Below are 16,997 nucleotides of genomic sequence, written 5' to 3' on the forward strand. Positions count from 1 at the left end.
TGGATGCCGTTGTTACGGGGCTGATGATGGCTCCGCCTTCACGCGACGGGTCCTTCAAATGTTCATCAAGCATTTGACAAATGCTAATCAAGTATTTGAGAAGGATTAATCAAGCATTTGAAAAATGTTTCTCATATATACGAATAATGTTTACACAAAATATACAATGTGTATAAAAATGTTGATAATATATTTTGAAAATATTAATCAAGCGTTTGAAAAATATATTAATCAAGTATTTGAAAATGTTAATCATACATTTAAAAATGTTAAAAAGGTGCTTCGAAAATATGTTTCTCATGTAGGCAAATAATGTGTGAATAATATACAATGTATATGAACCAATGCAAGTTAGTGGAGGAGGTGCCTTCGCGATCGCCGGCGGCACCACCTCCTTCACGGCCTTGCCGTGCCAGCCGGGCACAGCGGCCATGCTGGCTGGTTGATGTTGATATACCGGCTATGCAGTGGCGACACCGGCTCCTCCTCCACTTGGTGTTTGATTTGGACATCGGGGTTGCGCGGTGAGTCCGTAAAAATGTTAATTAAACATCTAGAAAATGTTAATCAGTTATGTATGAAAGGTTAATCAAGAATTCGAAAAATGTTTCTCATGTATACGATTAATATACAGTGTGTAAGAAAATTTGCTGAGTATACAAAAAAGTGTAAAACATACATCAAATAAAACTAGACATAAGAAACATATATTAGAAAAATGTTAATTTTGTATTTAAAAAATGTTCCAGATATATGCGAAAAGTATACATTATGTGTAATGTTCATTGCCATTAAAAAATTGTTCACCATGTATTTGAAAAATGTTGACCATGTACACTAGAAAAATTTATTTGAAAAATACAAGTGTTCAAAACTTCTATAAAAGAAAAAATGTACACCGCGTATTAAAAAAATGTTCAACGTGTGTCAACAAAAATATTTCACATGAACACTAGAAAAATTTACGTTGTGTACTGAGAAAAATAGTCATGTTTTGAATAAAAATCTACGTTGAAAACCGACAAAGAAAGGAAGAAACAGAACAGCAAAAAGAAACAAATAAAAAGAAAGTAAAAAATGAAAAGATTAATAAAAGAAAAACCAATGCAAAAAGGTGAAAATAGTGAAAACCTACAAAAAATATCAATGAAAACCAAAAAAGAAAAAAAAATAAAACCAATGCAAAAGAATGAAGACAGCGAAAAAGAGAAACAAACAAAGAAAATTTATGAAAAACAAGAAACAAACAAAAAAACCAAAGAAAAAAGAAAGAAAAAATCAGTGGAAACCAAGAAAGAAACAGAGAAGAGGAAAAATAAAAAAGAAGAAAAAGAAAGAAAAGAGAAACCAACGAGAACTAAGGAAGAAACGAAGAAAACAAGTGAAAAACAAAGAAAACAGGGGAAAAACTCCTGATAAAACCGGACCAGACCACGACCGAATGCAGCAACAGCGACAAGAGAAAAGGCAGTTTGACAAGCTGCAAGCCAGCGCGAAAAATGGCCGGCCCATAACTGTGTACATTTGTCGATATATTTTGAAAAAAATTGAACACTTTCTAAAACATGAATATTAAATTAACTTTTGGTGAATATTAGTAGAAATTCTGATTATTTTTCTTGGAAATATGAATTTTTAAATATATCTATATATTTGTTGAAAATAGTTAACTTTCATACAGAAAATGTTATCACTGCTTAAAAAAGGAAAAAATAAAAGTTAATAAGAAAAGAAAAGAAGGAATAGTAAAACATTCCAACAAATAAGAAATACAGGCAATAGAAACTGAAAAGGAAAACCATGAAAAACCGAACATGAATATTCTAGAAGGTCATAAAACTGGAAAAACCAAACCATAATCCTTTTCTTAGGTGACCATAAACCTTTTAAAGTGGGAAAACCACACAACGCTAACTGGGTCGGCTCATTCGCACGCCCTTGTGCAAGAAGTGGACATTTGTCACAATAAAAACCTTTTATCATTCTGTTAGGAACTTAGGATCATGCTTCTAAATCACTTCATTTAACATTAATTCAGAATACAACTCGATTTAAGGAGGAGAATCTCAGAGGAAGGAGAAAAACAAAAGCATTGACAACACACCCTCGGACAAAGCAGCCTTGCCTTTCGGTTCCCAACCAAATCAAGCGAGCTATTTGTAGGCGCATGTCTCCCTGAGGTCTCGGAGTGGCCCAAGCCGAATAGCAGCAATCCAGCACAAGCGTTCAAGTGGTGCAGTGCAGGTCGCTATCAACAAATCTGGGCCCGGAAAGCAAAGAGGCATTGGCATTAGCCATTCTAAATAGAGTTAGGTAGGGATAACTCATAAGCTGTTGGTGGGCTTTATTAATTTAAAGCCGGACGCATCGTGCGTCTCCGTTCTAAAAAATAACTCATAAGCACCTCAGAATTTGTGTGTGTGTGTTGTGGTGTCGCGTTGTATGGATTGGTTCAGAGTGATGGTGTCGTGCTCTATATTACTCTCTGAACCACAAATGAATACATGATTACAGGTTCAGGTTTCTACCCTTCACTCAGTCTAACACGCGCCTTCCTTGATGCCTGTCCCGAATCCTCCTCGTCTCATGGTTGCCGTCTCGGTGTGGCATCAGTGCCGTCTGAACTCTATCCAATGGACCAATCATGGTGTAGTATATAACGAAGCATTGGTGCTTATAGATTCGTGCAACAAAAATGACTGGGAAAGCACATCTCACACAGATATCTGGTGCACCGCTGATTACAGAGTTTGCAAAGCACAAATTAAGATGTCCGGAACAGACCGACACAACCAAAGACAACACCAAGGCAAATCGGCACATCGAAGGGCGGGCACACAACTACACATAACAGTAACCTCAAAAGGTTGAAATGAAACTCCATATGGGCGACCCAACGCAAGTTCATCTCTAGACCATGAGTTCTCTAAGCTCTGATAGGTTGCCGCACAAAAGAAAAAGCCTGACTGGCATACACAGAAATCTCAACGATTTCCTTTGTAAGGCCAACACCACAACATGTTTACAAGTAACTGCAGCGAGAGCCAGAAAATCCTACGAATTGCTAGTATACCTCAAGTGGCCTCTATCGACCTAGCTAGTTAGCACCCAACATGCATGCAACTTTGCTGAGGTCGAATACTGGTCATTCCATTCATGTTCTGGGATTAATTATTGAAGCCAGCAAAAGAAGACTCTCCGGTAATATCCAGCAGAATGCCATCATCATGTGTCTGCCCAACACCAGTCTTCTGTTGACACTGAAATACCCAATCCTCTACGGATGGAAGCACTGCAAACGGTTGGGAAAAGTCAGAATTTAACAGTGAGATATTACATTGCCAAAAACTGTAAGCATAACATGGAGTAGAACCCAAACTGTTGAGAATATGACAAGACTTCACTGCACGAAAGAGTGATTAGTAAAGCTATATTTATAGTAAATCAGGAGAAGTAATGTACGTACATGTACGCCTGCCCGATCTTAACTCAACTGCGATGAACGTAATCATGGAAGAATAGAGTAAGGTCGTTGTTGGGATGTGTGCTGACTGCTCTCTCCAGAGAAGCCTTTACGGCCTCAATAGACCTAATCTCCATATCCGTGCGCCTTAATTGACATTCCAAAGTAACAAGCCTGGGGAGATTTTCCATTCCGAAATCCAAAGCACCTGGAGTGCTGAAGAGATGCTTATTTTTAGACCTGTAAGAAAACAGAATCACCAATTTCTCTAGCTTGGGCATACATCCTGCCGCAAACAGGAGATCCATTCCATCCCTCCTCGCGCAGTAAATAAACATGTTCAGGCGTTTGAACCCAGCTTCATCACTGACTGTTAGCCTTCGATCTTCAAAAGGAGACTCATCTGCTGTTCGCTTGAGATCCAGAGTGAGCAGAGCGGGTAAGGCTCCAAGGATGCAGAGACCCTCATTCCCAATTTTCTCGACTTCCAAGCGTAACGTCTGCAGGTTGGCTAGTGATTTTACCCAATCCGGAACCTTCGAGAATAGACAAAAATCAGCCACAAGTTTTTGGAGGTTATGCAGTGGGGAAGTGCACCATGCTGTACCCGCTGAGTCGTTGTCGTCAACATACTGCATTCTTGCATATTGTTTTATTTTCCACTGCAATGATCCATTTGGAAGCAGAACTGCATGCGATCATGCAAGGCATGGCGCTGGCGATACAACATTGAACATTCCAACCTTCCGGTGGTAGTGCAGTCGGATTCCTCTGAAGCTTTGTCCAGTTTATCAAATGATGCGCTATGTCGTTCAGCGTATGGTCAGCTAGTGTTGGAAATCAAGGACTTGTTAGGTAATAGGGAGTTTATTTCTCATAAAATTAGTCGTTCTCAAAATAGAGTTGCCGATCGGTTGGCCAATTATAGCCGATCCGAGCGAGCTACCGCTGTGTGGTTGGGCTCAGTTCCACCATGTATTGAGGATTCGTGGCCTCACGAATGTAACTCTATGATCTTGCAATAAAACTCCCTTTACCCCCGCAAAAAAAAGACCATGCGTAAGCATATGGTACAACAGTAGTACAGTACCCATATCGTTGAGCAATCAACATGAGGTTATGAATTGTCCCGGTCCAAGAAACTAGCATATGTACAGTAGTGACGTAAAACTACCCTGGTCGACGCCTTCTCCTGTCCCTCGGGAGTCTAGTGCACGTCTCCTGACGCTTGCATCATCGCCAGCCACATGTCGACTGTCGCCAGGATTGGGGCGACTCTGCCACGCCCACTCGTCGGCGCCCTTCTCCGTCACGGCCACGGGCCGTCGTCGCCCACCTTTTGTCCGTCCTGACTCGCTGCTCGCCACGTTGTGAGGCCCACATGGCAGCGACTTTGGCCAGGATCGTGAGCCGGCTCGAGCCAAAATAAGGCCCTATTCAGAATCTCTTCACTCCGCTCTCCTCCGCGGAGCTGTGGAGCTTGGTTTGAGCCGCTCCGTGAAATTGAGCTGCAGCCTGCTCCGCTTCGGGAGCACAGTCGAGAGAGCGGAGAGGAACTGAACAGGTTCTAAAGCTCGAGTCGAGCTCGAGCTCTATTCTGGTGCTCGCCGAAGCACGAAGCTTGAGCTGGCTCGGCTGAGAGTTCGAGCCAGCCACAGGCTAAGCCAGGATCGCCTGGCTTGGAGCTTGACTTTGCTCTCCTCACGTTCACTCCTACAAGGAACGTTAATAACATATACAAAAAGAACATATGAGACAGCGAAATTATGAGAAAATTCACATGTATAATCTTAGTTGATATAAAGCAGTACCAGTACCTCCTCAAATGACATTCATTGGTGGTGTGGGTGGTTTCCAGTTTTTGAAAGAGTGGAGTAGGGCGACTGAGACTTGTGCCAGCTGCTCTCTCCAAAGCAGCCTTTGCAGCCGCAATGCAATCATTGCAGCCATGTGTTGCATATTTGAGCGTAATGAGGCAAGGAAGGTTTTCAATTCCGAAATCAAAATCACCACAACTAGCACTGTGAGAATCAGTATCATATTCATACATGTTGAACTGCTTGCCTGACCAAATTCTGAGTTCAAGTTTTTCTAGCTTAGGCATGGACCCCACTTCAAACATCATCCATCTAAATACTCCAAATGAAAACCTCCTCAAGCATCGGAAGCCAGCTTCACTGCTGATTGTAAGCCTACTATTTTTATTTTCCCTTGTTAATTCCAGAATGAGCAGAGCAGGTAAGCTTCCAAGGATGCATAGATCTTCCTGCTCAAACTCCTCCACTTGTAGGTGCAACTGCTCCAGGTTTACGAGCGAGCTCACCCATACAGGAACCCACATGACATGTGAAGACTTGGCCATGAAGAGTTCCTGGAGGTTACGTGGAGCAGGGCACACAGGTCCCTGTTGTAAGAAGCTACCCCCATGAATAATTGTTAGAGTACGAAGGTAATCTAATTTGAGAAGAGAAGAGGCAATAGCTTCATTGCAATCTGGCCCCGCCCCCCTCATCCTGCCCATGCTCATAGAATCGTATTCTGTATCGAGGACTAGCTTCCTCATATTCTGTAGCTGCCCAAGTTCTTGCAGGAAGTTAAACTGCTGCCTGAAGACACCCACCTGTTCCAACATCTCCATTGCTTGCATATTCACAATTCCATTAGGAAACTTAACTCTAGTATCAATAAGCAGATCCACCAATCTCTTAAGATTAACAACAGTTGTTGGTAATTCATGTACTTTGGTGCCTCTTATGTCCAGCATCTCTAAGCAATGTAAACGGCCAATTTGTTCCGGGAGCTCACTTACTTCCGTCCAACTAAGGTTCAGGTGCCTCAACTGAAACAAGCTCCCTATATTTGCGAGATGGTGGTTTTCCACATGGCGGCAAAGCTCAAAGTCCAAAACACGCAAGTATTTGAACTCATCCACAGAAGGAATTTCCACGGTATACCCAAACACATTTACTGACCGGACATGAGACAACACCAAGCCTGTCTTCAATATAGAATTTTCTTTCTCATCAACTTGGAGAGAGAGACGACGAACTTTTCTTTGTGTCCCACTACTTATATAAGGGACACCAACAAAAGTAATGAAGTTCTCTTCCATGGCCTTGGATATGATGAAATCAAGAATAATGTCATGAACTCGACAACTCTCCACCTTACCATATTCGTCCGTCCATGCAACTTGGATCAAACACCTATTGAGGAGCTCATTGAAACACCTCTCTCCTAACTGGTATGATGTATATATGTCATCTTTAGGAATGAATCCCTCAGCAATCCATCTCCATATAAGAGCTTTCTTCTCAATTATAGAATCTTCAGGAAAAATACTCACATACAAGAGACAAGTTTTCAGATGAGGAGGCAGATCAAAGTAACTAAGTGACAATATTTTTATCATTCCTTCGACGCTAGGATTCCTTTCGAGTGCACGGCCAATTGAATCTTTCACTTGATTCCACCGATGCTGTGTTCTTTCTGTGGTAGCCAACAAACCAGATATAGAAATGATTGCCAAAGGTGAACCAACACATTTTTCCAAAATTTCCCTAGAAACTTTTTCAAGGTGTGAAGGGCAATCTTCATTTGGATCGAACAGCCTTTTGTTAAAAAGTTGCCTCGAATGCACCATATCAAGATGCCTTATATTATAAATATGACCATTGCATGATGACCGACATGAATCAGCGACATCATTAATACGAGTGGTGGTGATTATTATACTGCCAGAACTAGTCACGGGGAATGCACATTTCATCACATTCCACGCTTTCACATCCCATATATCGTCAACAACAATAATGTACCTGCGGATGGATTTATCAGCATGGTTTTAATATAGAGAGCATACATTATATATGAAGCTTTTCCCGTTGACAACATACAAAAATATATACAAAATAAGCTGACATATGTTAAAATTGTTTTGCAGACATAACTCATACACGTACGTCGATGTTAATCTTGCACATTATGGAGAACACATATATAAGGAGCAGTTTTAACAAAAATAATGACCTCAGAAAATAAGAGCGTATCCCCGAAAATAAAAATATAAAAATAAGAGCGTATCAGCCTGGTTATTTTGAGAAGCAAGCATGGCTCTGCAATGACTTTTAGGTGGGTGTAGGCAATAAACCAGGAATCTAGGTGTGGTTCCAAACATCTAGTGATTCAAAACAAAGAAATAGTAAAGCCATGCCTCAAAATTCCCGTTTAAAAAAAATACTTTGGACACCGTTAAAATCACTGAAAATTGGAAAACTAATTTGTTTACTTTCAGCTTGACAAATGACCATAACTCACATTTAAATATGATTAAAATCCAACAAAACTTTGAGGAAGTTTGAATTGGCTCAAATTAGTGTTACCAAAATAGTTTTGCCAATAAGTTTTTGGTACTTGCTAAGAAAAGATAGATAGGTAAAAAACTGAGGGACGGTAGTGAAATTACTCCTTAGTCTTGGCACAAAGTTAATCAATGTAGCTATTTATTTCTTAGGGTGAATTTTTGGTTCGTATCAACTTGGTCTCTATTGTGGTTTACTTATTATCATTTTCATCAAGGCAATCATTTAGCCATCACATTTTCTAACATTCTACAAAGTATATATAAAAATTATAGAGACGCTGAACCTTTTTAATGAAAATATTACTATGATATTAGTGTCACGCCTAAAAAAGTTCCTTAAGAAATTGAGGATATTACAAGTAAATACAAATAGAAACAATACCTTTTGTCTACTAGGAAATTGGTGATCTTGCTGATGAGTTGTTGTATACTCCATGCTTCTGTGTTAGCACAATCTTGATCGCTAACTTCACTAAGAATAGTTCTTAGGATATTCGTCATATTTGGATTTCGCGACACAGATATGAAAGCACGCCTCTTGAATTTTCCTTTGAGTTCTTGAAACACTTGGTTTGCAAGAGTTGTCTTGCCCATACCTCCTGATCCGACGATGGAGACTATCTTCAGTTGTTGTTGTTGTTGTTGTTATTGTTGTTGTTGTTGTTGTTGTTGTCGTCCATTCTCTTGTGCCAATAGCTTGATTATCTCAGCCTTGGGTTCATCAATCCCAACGAGCTTTGAGGCATGATCGAAGATAGCAAGAGCTCTAGGATCAACGGTTTCATTTTTTGTGCTAATAAAGGTCTGGCGACCCTTGTACCTTGCATTTGTATCGCCCACCTCAATGATTTGTTTCTTCAAATATTGGATCTCTCTTCCAATCCGACGACGAGTCTTCATCTTCCCCAACTTCCCCACAGAGTGCTTTAACTTCTCTACGAAGCCATCTGGTTTAGTATCTTTGTCATCAACAGATTGCATGAAGTCGTCAATGGAGTCCTCCATGTCGTAGGACAACTCTCGCACCTCTGTCATCCAAGCCTTATCTTGCACATCAAGATCCTCCTCCTCTGACATCTTCTGGAAACCATCCATGGCAGCGAGTTCACGAGTGAGGGATGTGATCTCACCACGCACACCTTTGAACCTCTTGTACTCTTCGCCCACGAGAGTGGCCAGCTTCATGAGGACAGGTTTCAGGGCGCCCGTCGCAGCAGTCACCAGAGCCGCCTCCATGGTTGCTAGCTCCAAAGCTCGTTGAGTTATTTTGTGTGTATGGAAGGGATGTGGTGGTAGCCAGAAACGCAATTTTAGTGGAGGCTCATGCTCCTACTCTGGCCCTATAGTACCTACCCTTTGCTGAGAAAGAGTAGGATGACCCCCGGCCTCTGCATCTGGGAGATGCATACGGTCACTTTATTGATTATTCTCGAGGACCTTACAAAGTATTACAACAATGTGCCTGAATCCACCATCTTGGCAACATATGCCGCTACTCCTATCCAAAATGATGAAGGGGTGCTAGCTGGGACACTACCCAAACCACTCACCTAAGCCTAACATCAAAAGCCGGAAGCCGAAACTCATTCGGAAGCCCCAGCCGAGCCACATACCGGGTCTGGGGCACAGTTGCAGAGCATATGATGAGTAAAAGTTGATGTACTGTATTTATGTATGGTTAATTTGCAGCTCACCATCGTTAGATGATAATTGAGAGCCTTCTTTGCAAATTAAAACAGCAACTGAAGGGGATCGGAAGCAACACTACATACATATTGACTATTGTGATTTCCTATTGACAGAGCAGAACATGCTGTTGTGCAATTATTGACTACCCCAGTAATATAAGATAGCGCATTCAGGTCCGCTGCACAGAAAATTCTCACCGAAAACATGCTTTTGTGAACCAAAACGAATGCGGTCGAAGCGTAATTTATGTGGATTAGTATTCAGTAATTTTTTTTTAGAAAAGGAGGATGACCCACGGCCTCTGCATCTAGGCGATGCATACGGCCACTAGTATTCAGTAGGTACCGAGACTCTTAATGATTAAGACTCAAAAACACCAGTTCAGTTTTTGTATGTGGAATTGATGCGGTAGAAGCGCAAGTTGAAAGGATTCTCATGCTCTTCTACCCCGGCCATATAGCTGTACTAGATCTTTAATGGCGCGCGTTGCTGCGCCCATTTATTTTGACAATAGAATGGTAGGAATTCTCATCAAGTAGAGACAAGAAATAAAATAATGATAAGTTCAATTTTCATGGTCTCACACAATGAAAGATGTTGTCATGTGCATCCATACAGCTGAGAACAGAACGTTCAAATGTTTAGAAAATATGAACAGCAAAATCATCTATAATTTTACATACACTCGCTCAATATAGGTGGTGCATCAACATCTAAATTTAGAATGGGTCCACTCACCTTCACAACAAAAGTGACCATATTTTGATGAACTACCCCCAAACTGTTCCAGTGAACTTCCCTAATAAAATCGGATGCATGAAATTTTTCAATATTTTGGCAACAATTCACTGCATAACTTTGCTTCAGGAAAGTAAGAGAAAATTATATTCGATGTTTGTTTTTCCCCATCCTTTAAGTTGTATCGCCGTAACTCTGAAACACCATTAATTTTAAGAACATGTCCCGTATTCTATAAAGTTCTCTTATTATACTTGACTAAAAAGAGCACGACATCAAATTGAGGGTTTTTAAGTAACCAAGACAAAACAGAAAAGGGAAATATTGCATGAAAGCATTATTATAACCATAACACAACGATCATCGGTGGAGTGGAGCCCTTGTCTCTGTCCTCTGTCAACTAATTGTACCGAACTTTGGTCTCCATCCATTCACTGTCTTTATAGATACTTCATGTTTGCTATATATGAGGCACCCATAACTAATTACTGGAAGACCTTTTATGTACCTGCAGATGAAATGGTAGTAAACAAGTTTGATCCTCCTTGCGAGGTTATATCATGTTTATGTCCCAAATGTGGACTTGTACCAAATTTCATATATAAGTTGCATACAAATACACCAGTGGACATTTCTAGTATGTAAAATCAGATTATTTTTAATGAAATTAGAACCCAATATGAATTGGTTTAGCAAGTAAGAAAGGGATAACGGGGACATAAGAAAACTGATGTTGATACCTTGCAACATCATGTCAATATTCTAAATCTTCCATAGAACAATAATGCATTATAGTGTTTATGTTAAGCATAAGCAAGTGGGGCTATTAAAGATTTGTTGAAGTCACCCACATGATCTGCATCCACTTCAGCAACTATTTTGTTTGATTGTTGTCTCAGTAATCACACATATCATAATTCCTCAGGAGTTTCTTCCAATTCACCACCTGCTATGTAATTAAAAAAAATGCATGGTAAGCATGGAGAGACATGAGAAACCAAGAAAAGATTAAACATCAAGGTTAATAGACTAACATACCAGCTACATTACGTATCTTATTTTTAATTCAATAATTTTGGTATAAAACATTGGCTGATCAACCTTAGTTCATAACAAATAATTGTCCCGTGTTAACAAGAAGTGCCAAGGTATTTGAGAATTTCTCTCTTAAGCCGACAATCTCTTCCTCCGTGCTGCAATAACCTAAATATAGCATAAGAATTGAGAAGATTTATCATGAGATGTAGATCGTAGTTCAAACAAGAATAAAAAAATAACCAAAGTTCGGGTGGGACTGCCTTTAAATTAGACGCAACATCTTAGACATAAGAAATGATAAGTTCTATCATCAAACTGTGATCTGACTGTCAAGCATGTGGTCCTTTACTTATATTTCTTAAGAAAGAAATTCTACAACTATATCATCCCAATAATGTTTCTAGTGAGCTTAGAAAACAGACTTTACTTTCTTTTTTTTTTTCTTTGAGGATAACTACCCAACAACACCCAGACCGATCACTTGGTGTATTTAGATAGCATCAGCGGGCGGAGCTCTTCCGGCACGTCCGCAATCAGCAGGCATTCTGCTTGTTTCCTCGATCTAGCCCCAAGTTCATGGGCTAGCCGGTTTAGTCCTCTCTTAATGGCTTTGATTTGGACTGAGCTGAATGCTTGCATAGCATTTTAATGTCGCTCACAGTCCCGAAACACATCGAGTGGTTGAACCCTTTGTATCAGTCTACAACATTACCGCCCCCCTGTGCAGTCCCGCCAGCTCCGTCAGACCCAGTAGGATGGCCTGCCCCTCTGCCTCCTCTGCTGACCTGCTGGGGATCATCACCTTACTCGCCGAATAGAGAACCACCCCCATGTTATTTCTTGCCACTGCACCTGCCCAGCTTTGTCCATTTCCGGACAAGAAAGCTGCATCTATATTCACTTTCACCACTCCCGCTGGTGGAGCTTCCCAATTGCCATTCACGTCTGAAACAGATTGGCTCCTAGGGACAGTAGCCTCAATGGGAGAAAGGGACCAAGCAATGGGACTTTACTTATTTCTTAAGCGAGAAAGTCTACAACTATATCATCCCAATAGTGTTTCTACTTTCTAGTGAGCTTAGAAAAGAGAAATACAGACAGAGAAGGACACTGTGAGCAGGGACAACAATATAAAATACAACACAACTACACAAGTATGAAAAAAAATGATCTGCCGATGAATTCCCTCAGTCCCGACGTGGTTTGCAAACCTAAATTTATCTACAGTTCCAAATGACCTGAAAGAGGAAATTCATGATTAGATGTTGTGCAGGAAGGGTAACAGAAGATGCCACGGGACAGGGGAAGAGAGGAGTTTATGCTCGGTGGCGTTTAGATGCAGGGGAAGGGGAGATGGACGTGGGTGTCACTCACCTGCATCAGATGATGGTGAGGCCGATGGCGGCGAGACAACGTCGCTGGGAGGGCTGCAGGGAGTCAAGGTCGAAGAAGATGCAATTGAGGTCGCGGGAGAGTTGGAGATCTGCAGTGGTGTCCGATCAGTCGACGACGATAGGGGCTGCGAGATCGGAGAACATGGCGGCGGCGGCGAGGTTAGGTCGCGCGTGAACCTCACGCGAGGGACGAAAAGAGTGTTGTCTTGTTTTGGATTGCACTTCGGGAGGCTGTTACAGGCCGAGTAGGCCCAACTTAATCCGAGAAGCTGAAAAATGCCACCAGAGTAGCGGCCCAAGAAGGTTTGGCTCTTGTTAGGATCGAACGAAGCAACTCGGGTGGGATTAAGAGACAATCGGATGGCTGAAAACGCCCTTAAGTGACGATCCAACGGATACAAATGCTAATGACCTGAGAGGGCAGGAAAGGTGCTCAGTTATAATGTATCTAAATTTCCTTGCTGATAACCACGCACCAGCATTCTAATTAAATAAGTAACCCACTTGCTTGCCAAAGTCTTACCATTTGCTGTGCTGAAATTGTTAATTAGGCATAGATGCCTACCACGATGATTTAGCCAGCAATGTCGATGGCCATTATGCGTGTCTGGTAGACCGGTTATGAATATATTGACATATTTATGCCAATCAGTAGCAAAAGAAAATGCATTTATAAAGTTTAGACATGTTGGATGTGGTTGTGACTAGCACTCAACAAAACAAACTAAAAAAAATACAGGTTTGTTGTTCAGGACTTGGTCTGCTGCCAGAAACAACCTGTGAACTTTCAAACCAACAACGTGTCCATCCACCCCTGCAACTACAAGTTGCAGCATGACGAATGAAAGTTGATATAATATTTATGCATATTCAGTTTGCAGTTCAACATCCATGGTTTTTTGTTTTTGAATTTTCAACGCGGGGGGGGGGGGGGGGGGGGGGCCTCCACCACCTGAATATATTACCCAAAAAATGGACCGAGGCCCAGAGTGAACAGATATACAAAGAGAGAGGGGGGGGGGACTGAACTACTCAAATCCTAGGAACAGATAACCAGACACCGATATGAGCACGGTCGCCGGGGGGCAGCCTCGCACGCCAGAGCACGGCGTCGTCTCGGCAGGCTTTGAAGGTGGCCGCGAGGGACTGCAGGTCATTGCGGAAAACAACCGCGTTCCGTCGCTTCCAAAGCCTCCAAGAACAGAGGAGGATGAAGGCAGCAGGCGATGCCACCCCCACCGCAGGGGACGCGTCCAGACGGTGGATGGACACGTTCTGATCCCGGAGGGACCGGACTCCGAGCCCTCCTCGGCCTTGGATCGACAGACACGCTCCCAGGCAACTAAACACTGGGCCCCCGAGGCCCGGTCCGCAACGTTCCAGAGAAACGCCCGACGCAGCGCGTCCAGGCGAGCCAGGACCGCCTGCGGGAGACGTATGGCCGCCATGGCGTACGTGGGGATGGAGACGATCACGGCATTGATGAGCACCAGCCAGCCAGCCGGCGAGAGCAGCCGCGCCCGCCACCCGGCCAGGTAACGGTCCATCTTAGCAATCATGGGGGCGAAGTCGTCGAGCTTGAGCTTGTCGGACGAGAGAGGCAAGCCAAGGTACGACTATGGGAAGGAACCCACCGTGCACTCAAAGGACGCCAGAACAGAGGCGAGAACCTTGTGCTCGACGTGCATCGGGACGAGCATGCTTTTGGAGAAGTTGATGACGAGGCCGGTAGCCGCCGCAAAGAGGTCGAGGATGACACGAAGCCGCGCCGCAGCCGCGGGGTCAGCACACATGATGATCAACGTGTCGAACGCGTACTGGAGGTCCACTGCCGGCGCCCCCACCACCAGGGGGTAAGGGAGAGGCCCATCGCCCCTGATCATGCGCTGGAGAACGTCCGCGACCAGGAGGAACAGGTACGGGGAGATGGGGTCTCCCTGGCGCAGCCCTTTCCGAACCGCGAACCAGCGCCCCGGCACGCTGTTGAGAAGAACCGCGGCTTTTGAGGAACGGAGGATGAGGTCCATCCAATCGCACCAGAGAGCCGGGAACCCCCGGACCTCCATGATCCGGCGAAGGCTTGGCCAGGCGATGGATTCGAACGCCTTAGCAAAATCCAGTTTGAAGACAAGCGTCGGCGCTCCCCGCCGGTGGCAGCATTGCACCAACTCCGCCGCATAGACAAAATTCTCCGAGATGCTGCGCCCGGACAGGAACCCGGACTGGTCCTCGTCAATGACGGCACCGATCTGATGCTGAAGCCGAGAGGTCAGCCCCCGGCAGAGGATTTTCACGTCACCGTTCTGAAGAGAAACGGGGCGGAAATCGCCAGGGCCCGGCACACCCTCCTTTTTCGGGAGCAGGACAATGAGAGCACGATTGATCCCATCCAAGGACGCCACGCCACGGTGGACGTCGTCGAAGAGGCGCTGCAGGTCGTCCGCAGCCGCCGGCCAGGCGCCCTGGTATAGAAGGCGGGGCCGAGCCCGTCCGGCCCCGGCGCGCTCATCCGGTCCAGGGCGAACACGGCAGCTCGGATCTCTGCACGTGAGAAAGGAGCCACCAGGGGGGCGCCGTCCACCCGGGGCGCCGCGGCGTAGAGGACAGCCAGGTCGAACCCCCAGGTGGTAACCTGGGCTCGACCCAGCAGGGCGGAGTAGAAGTGACGCAGCGCCGCTTCACCATCCATGGTTGGCTGATAAGAGCCTTCTTGCCAGTTGAAAGTCGTCTAGCATAGATACTGGGGGGAAACAATACTGCAAGTGTCTGTCACTGCCCTTGCTAACTGAAGCATGGCCAGCGAAACTTGGCAAAATGCAGAAAGTATCTGACACTCTGTAAAACAAACTGAGAAATACTAACGCCATTGTACGATGAAGTATTCTCTCCACAAGAGAACTGAGACATGACTTGTTTTTTTTAGAGAAAAGACGCAGCCGAGCCCGAGAAGGGCGCTAGGGACAAACATAGGTGTATCTTAAAATTCCACTGTACGGTGCCTTCAGAATTAAATGAATCGGATGGTGATACTTAATTCATAAAAAAAAATCATTTACTTATCACTGAGTTCAGGGCAAGAATCAAGGCCATTTGTAGTGATTTCCATGCTTAATACCATTAGCATCATAACCCAACGTCAACAAAGATCCCCTGCTGTCTAGCTTTGCTGTTAACAAGAATTTTTCATTCTCGGTGGAAACATTGACCTTTCCACAAGGAAATAGTAGTACAGCATTCATCTTTTTTTTTGTTATTATTATGGAAATGGTGTCTTTTCAGAACTCCAAAAAAACATGACTAAATTAATTAAGGAGGAGAAACAAGGAATGAAAATTATCCTAGGCCCTTATCTACTGAATGAGTTTGATTTTAGCTGTTGGACTCTGTTTCTACCAATTGTGATGATACGGTCAGTGGTGCCGTTACAGAGTCGTAGCTCAAATTGCTGGTAAGCTGGTGTTACACAGAAATTTATCAGGTGGCAAAAGTTTAATACAAAAGTCCAAATCCATCCTGCAGTGATTTCGAGACCAGCTGCTAGCGATTTCAACGCCCAAATCCATCAAGCACCAAGCTGAACAATCCGAGTGACATACAAATGTGCACACAGAGAGAGAGAGAGAGAGAGAGAGAGAGAGAGGGAGGGAGGGAGGGAGGGAGGGAGAGAGGGAGAGAGAGAGAGAGAGAGAGAGAGAGAGAGAGAGAGAGCCATTACATTCACACACTGCAGATTTCTCGCAATGGCAGTAGCCGATCTGAAAACAGATGCAGTGCTTGCATCTCAGCAACAATAAGCACCAGCAGTGCACGGTTGATTCCCTCCCACGTAGCAGTAAACAAGCAGAAAGGGAATGACAACTGAAACTTAGGCACACCCAACTGAGACAGCGGTGAACCGACACATCGATCTCCGGAACAGCGATGAACTTTTGATATTGCAGCCTCCAGACCACCCGCTTCTTGTGCGCTTGGCTAGTTTTCGATGCCCGACACCACCAGCATCATCTTCTTGCTGATGCAGCCCCACTCAAGAAGTGAAAAAGAAATATTGTCCAAAACATCTGCTACTGCTACGTCCTGGTGCATCTGGAATAGCAACTAATAATCATCCGCTATTGCAAATTAATGACCGGTAACATCAAGATTTAACAGAAATACTATGTATCTTTCGTATATTGAACCGTAGAAGGCTGTAAGCATATATGAAAGCACCCAGATCATTGAGAAAACGAAAAGAGCTCATCAATTGTTTACTTCAGGTCATCAGGAACCTATTACAGTGGCACTGAAACCTGAGTTTCCTCGATGTCCA

At 43.6% G+C, this 16,997-nt stretch overlaps 1 long non-coding RNA gene and 1 pseudogene across 1 annotated transcript; both read right to left on the reverse strand.

Moving 5' to 3' along the window:
* Positions 1-3,489: 3,489 nt before the first annotated feature.
* Positions 3,490-9,062, reverse strand: LOC123139801 (disease resistance protein RGA5-like; annotated as a pseudogene).
* Positions 9,063-10,955: 1,893 nt separating this feature from the next.
* On the reverse strand, positions 10,956-12,894 carry LOC123135242 (uncharacterized). The gene is made up of 3 exons (XR_006465869.1): positions 12,666-12,894; positions 11,292-11,456; positions 10,956-11,202 (listed from the first exon to the last, which is right to left on the reverse strand). It is a non-coding gene; the product is annotated as an uncharacterized lncRNA (long non-coding RNA).
* Positions 12,895-16,997: the final 4,103 nt, after the last annotated feature.

Source organism: Triticum aestivum, chromosome 6B (assembly GCF_018294505.1).
Source record: "Triticum aestivum cultivar Chinese Spring chromosome 6B, IWGSC CS RefSeq v2.1, whole genome shotgun sequence".
Taxonomy (NCBI): Eukaryota; Viridiplantae; Streptophyta; class Magnoliopsida; order Poales; family Poaceae; genus Triticum; species Triticum aestivum.